This window comes from Pseudopodoces humilis, chromosome 11, assembly GCF_049639895.1.
Source record: "Pseudopodoces humilis isolate 2021_Gansu_Grassland_sample_001 chromosome 11, ASM4963989v1, whole genome shotgun sequence".
Taxonomy (NCBI): Eukaryota; Metazoa; Chordata; class Aves; order Passeriformes; family Paridae; genus Pseudopodoces; species Pseudopodoces humilis.
The window spans coordinates 9936844-9942843 of NC_142210.1; positions in this window are offsets into that span (position 1 = coordinate 9936844).

A 6000-nucleotide genomic window follows, 5' to 3' on the forward strand; every position below is an offset into this window, starting at 1 on the left:
TCTGATAACATCTGTTATAATGCTGCTTCGTCTGTTATTGGTTCTGGCCATTTGTCAGGATTGGCTTGCTTTTGTAGATGTATGGGATGGATTTAGATGTTTTATTAATTGACCAATAATACCACCTAGCAGGCAATCTTTTATTCTTTTAAAATTCATGTTATTTTCTTGAGGGCTTCTTTTTATGGGCTGAAAAAATGATGTATATTTTAGAATAAGAATATTGATGTGCTGACGTGTGGTGAAGTGTTTGTATGTTACTTCTGCAAATTGTCCCCACTGGCCACGTTTGATTAAATCACACTAACTTGACCTTTTGGCAAACCCTGTGATTCACATGACCTACTTAGAAGCTGTTTTGAAACTAAACCTAGAAAACACTCAATCTTCTCTCGTCCTAATTGCATTGGTTAAAATGATAGATTGTCAGGGAAGATACTGGCAAAAGGAATAGATATTGCTTTCTGAAACTACCAGCTGGTGAAATGATGTCTCTAAATGGAATGTGGAATTGTTATCTCCCAGGGAACACATAATTTAAAATCTAACTTATGTTTAAAAGAAGTGAAATCTGAATTTCAACCTGCTGTTAGCATCCGATCTGATACTTATTGGAATCATTCTAATGAATGGTTAGATGCAGACCCTTTTGTTCCTAGCAAATGTCATGGCCTGGGACATAAAAAATATCCAAGAGGCCTAAATTCTACTCCAAGCGTAAAAATCTGTGCTTGTTTTTTTGGCTTTATTCCTCATTCTTGTTGGAACTTTGGTCCTCTTCTGACTCTTTTCCTCCTCAACACTGCTGTACTCCTCTTGTCCCTCTGGGTCCCCTGGCTTGCCTTCAGCCATTTGTCATCTCTAGCTACCACTTACTGCTCTGTTCATAATAGGTCCAGCCAGGGCTTGAAATATATGTGGGAAATCTGAAAAAAAAAAAAGGACTAACAAGTGTCTAGGTCAACATTGAAGAAAAATTCATCCCCAAAACTGCTGAATAGGATCTCAGCACCCAGAAGTCAAGGCTCAACCTTTCATCATTACAGCTTTTTGTTTGTGCAAAGGGTTAAAGATGCCACCTCCCCATAGTGCAAATTTACTGGATCATCTTCCATTTTGAATGGTGCTAGGCCCTGGAATATCTTCACTGCAAGGCTTACAAAGCTCCCAGACAGTTGACTTGATGTTGGCAAGATCCCTGGCAATATTGCTACTCCACACATCTGAACATACAACAGTCTGTAATTCCACCTGGGAAAATCAGAGAGTTACAAAGAACTGGATATCTGTGTTCATGGGAAAGGCTTTCTTTCACATTAGGAAGACTGGTTGTGAAACATGGAGTAATTCAGGGTTGGGTTTTTTCTTGTTTCTTTGGGTGGGTTTTTTAAATATTATTGTGACTGTTTTTCCTTTTATCTTTTTCTCCTGTGTTTTCCTGTCCAGGTCAGGGAAGTTTCCTTCAGTCTGCAGGCATATGTAGGCTTGTTTGGGCTCTCACCCTGATCCCAGCCTGGGTTGTCCACTGGCATGTCACCTCAGTTACAGGCATCTGTTTGTGCTTAGAGTGTCTGTGTGCGTGGAGTAATATATGTACAGGTCTTTTATTGTTTCTCTGCACCCTTTGGATGCTGTGTGGTTTTTTGTATGACATTATAATCTAAAATTTCTGTAAGTGAAATTTAGCTCTTGGGTCAAAGCTACAGCTAGTATGAAATAATTTGAATTTGGCATTCATTTGCCTAGGCTACAGTCTGGGCCACTCTTTATCCTGAAGGGTAGTATAAATTGGTAGAAAGAAGTTCCTGTTGTAAATCACTGCTAGATTAGCATGAAATCGCTCAGTTATTAGATGTTACAGTGAAATTGTGATGGCGGTCAAAGAACTAACATAGATGGACTTTCTTGCATGATGTAGCTCAGCCCACTGCATTGGTGTCCCGTCTATCTGTCAGAAACAATATTGGGCTAAATCCTGCTGAACCTGTCCCAGCTATAACTGCCCACACAGTTTGCTCAGCTGAAGTCCCTATGGGAAGGGTTATCTTAATGTGGGGAAAAAAATTAGTCTTATACAGCCAGGAAGATATAAACAATGTTGCTATGCTGTGTGATTTTTTGGTCACTTTGATTGTAACAGACATAGTAGTTAAAAAATAAGCCAGCTTGGCAGCAGGGTTCAGATGTTCTCTGGTTGAATCAGCAGATAGCCTCTGATATTGGCTTCATTTCACCTATCATTAATGTGGGCACTTTCATTTATATCCACCAGTGTGCATCAGATATTTCTCACAGCAAGAAACTGAATCTGAGAGACAGCAAGAACAAGTATCAACCATAATCACATTAATACCCAGCTAAATGCAACATTTAAAACAGCCAGAACAAATTTTCTGCTGGGCTGTCTTGTTGATCATTCAATAAATTCAGTGGAGCCATATTAATTTGTACAAACTGAAGTTCTTGTAAAGTTAGTTTTATTTTTTTAATGGGCTTCCAAGTCACTGGAAAATAAAGAGTTTACTGGCCAGTAGAAGTTGGAATAATAAATTCTGCCTATGGCACCGAAGGAAGCCATTATTCTACCCTGGGAAAGAAACAGACCTAACAAAGTTCAGTAGCTCAGCTCTAGGCTACAGATACCTGCTACTTCAGTGGGTAGTGTGGGATGCGAACTTTTAAATATTTTGTCATGTCAAGCCCTACTGTTAGTAGGGTTTTCTGAAAAAGAAATGAGAAGGGTTTGCAAATGAAGTAAGGCTTTTGAGAAAACAGAATCACCTCTCCTGTGTTTTTCTCTGTGTAAAGATGTTGATTCTTCAAAGGCTACTGCTTGTGTGGGCCATGGCTCTGAAAATACCATCACACAGGACCAACTGAAGGAGCTTTTGTTGACTTCAGTGTTAGGAAGTTTGAAGTAAGTCCTGGCTTCTACTGTGCCCAAGAGCCAAACTTGAAGATGAAGCAAAGGAAAAAACAAAGTAATCACTCTCAAAAGGGTTCAAGATAATGGTTAGTATAAAAGGGGCTGAAGAAATTAGAGCCTCCTTCTGAAAAGATAGGACTTGAAGGTTGGTTCTGGCTTTAAGGGCCAGCTTCTAGAATCTGTCGGTGGGAATTAATTTTCTGAGTAGAAACTTTGCTCTTTTAATGTTGATGGCAACATTTCTGTGAATATCAGTGGAGCCAAGAATTTCACTCTTTATATTCTTTTAAGTCTTTAATATAAGTGTCACAATGTTGTTGGTGTATTTAAGGACCTTATTTAATTTACCACACTGAAATAAAGAGAACACTTTTTCAGAAATTAAATGCATTAAGCTGAAGTTTGACACAAAAATGCCATGTTTTTGCAGTCAAATGTCCTTCTTATGAGATTTAGAGTATTGCTGACTGCAGAGGTCTCTGTGCAACACTTATTTTAGCAAATAGTCTATTTTTAGATCCTGTTTGTTTCAAAATCTAGGTCAGCTTGCCTGGCAAACTGGAAAGAAGGATATGCTGTAAGACTAGGAGATGCAGTTCTGAAAGACAGTAAAGACACTGCCTTTTTCATACTGATGATATCAATTTTATTTCTGGATTAGAAAGTTCTGAAAGCTTTTAGGATTTATATGTTATTACTAGAAAGTAGTGGTGGTGATAGGCCTCCATTGCAAATACTTTTTTATTTGTTATGTAAATTCCCAGCTTCTTTTTTTTTTTTTACACCAGAAAATATTGAAAAAATATTTCCAGAGGAAATTCTGTGGAACTTCTATTAAAAAATTGAGTAGTGAAAAATCCAATTAAAAAACACCCTTCATTCTCCAACAAATTTATGACTGTTCATGCAGACATCATATATGGAACAGAAAAATCATTGTATTTCATAATATTCAAGAAACTATAATCTTTCACTTTTTTTGTATTCTTAATATATTTATGGTGTGCAATAAACAGAGCAGTGAGAAAAGAGAAACCCATTTTTGTAGAACTGGTGGCCAAGCTTACCCTAAGACTTTCTCAGTGCTCTGAAAAGTTTTGCAGATCAGGAGAGATTGTTTTACTCAGTAGTCCTAATTTCTACCTGTGTGTAACCTGTTCTAGTGTCTCATCACCCTCACTGCAAAAAAAAATTCTTCCTTAGAGCCAAGCTAAATCTTTCTTTTTCCAGTTTGAAATCCTTGTTCCTTGTCACTACAGGCCTTCATAAAAAGTCTTTTTCCATCTTTCTGATAAATTCTTTTTTGGAAGACGGTTGGTCCAGGTGCTTTTGCCTTATGGAAAGGTTCTTATTTGACAGCAAGTTTTGGTTTTTTTCTCAGTTGTATTTTCCTTTACTCTTTCTTTTCAAGTTTTTATGGATAAAAAGATGTACGGGGAAAAAAAATATTTCTAAGTATTCTCTCTTCTCCTGCAACTTTTCTCTGCTTGAACTCAACATCATCTCTGTAGCATAACAGTTATTTGCAGACTGTAGCTTCAAATGAAGCCTAATCAGCAAGAGCAGATGAGTGAGTGGTGAAGAAGTATAGATCACATTTTCATGCAAATATGCTACTAATAAGCTGAGGGAACAGCCCTACTTTTGAAAATAAACTTGCTAGTTGGTGGAATTAGCATCTAAATTAAACCATTTTCTAATCTTTCTAGAAGGTTGTAATTTGTTTTTTTCAGTTCTGCCCTGTTACATACAATTTCATTTGTAACATATACAGCAGCCTAAGCAGTGATGTATCTTTTTTCATTTTTTTCTTTTTTACAAAATACTATTAATTTTGACATATGAACCTGCCATCATAGTATTTTTAGGTAATTCAGGTTGAAAGGGACCATAGGAGATCTTTTATCCAGCCTGCTGCTGAGACAGCTACAAGATAAAATCAGATTACTCATGGATTTATTCAGTCTGGTCATGAAGTATGGAGACCACACAGCCTTCCTTGGCAACATGTTCCACTGTCTGATTGTCCTTGGGGTTTTCCCTTCCATTGTATTTAGTCCAAAATGCTCTTGTTTCAATTTATGGCTGCTTCATGCTTCCCTCATGCACTGTTGTGAAGAGCCTGCTTGTGTGTTGTTGATAAGGTTGTGTGGAAGGATGCTCTTAAGTCCTGCTTGAAGCCTTGTCTTCTCCAGGTTTGACAAGCCAGGTTCCTTCAGCTTCTCCTCAGAGGGTAAATGTTCCAGCCCTGAACATCTCAGCTTGCCCTCTGCTGAACTCACTCCTGTTTAATGAAGTCTGGTGCTGGTGGGCCCAAATCTACAGCTCTTGGTTTACAGAAACAATTCTGTACTCTTCTTTCAGCACTTTTGAGGCATGGATCTCAGAATTCAGCTACTCTGAGAACTAATATTACAGGTATCACTGTGTAGACAATAGGTTTTCATATTGGATGGTAACTTAAGGTATGAAAATCATAATTTTGCTAAGTTCTAATCCAAGCAGCAAATCCAGTTCTGAGAGATAGAAAAAGCCCTAGTGAGTATTTTATCTATCGAGATAATATAACTGGGACATGGTAATTGCTTTGTCCAGATGTATCTTGAGAAGAAATGCAACATATCTACTTTAATGATTTCATCAAGAAAGCTGGCTGTTTTCTGATCCAGATTTTTTTTTTTTGTCAGTTCTGTTAAAGAGGTTGGATCATATCAGTCCTTATCAAGTCTACCTGAACTCAATATAAGGACTTAATTCAGACTTGAAATCTGCTATCAGATTTCAACCAGAAACTTGCTGAACAGCATAGAAAAGAAGCAGTTGGACAGGAAAACAAGAAGGTTCACTGTTTTTTTTTTTTATTTCTCCTCTTCCTGGTCCTTTTCTTGTACAATTAGGGCTTATCATCCCGAGAGCTGCTGGAGCTGTGGGAGCATTGAGGAGAGTGCAGTGAGGCAGTTCAAGGAATGACAGCCTCTGGGCATTTCTTGTATTGTGCATCCTATTTCCACTCCCTGCAGCTTTTGAAGTCCTATGTGCACGAGCAACTAGTTATGTTTTTGTCTTTGTGTCTG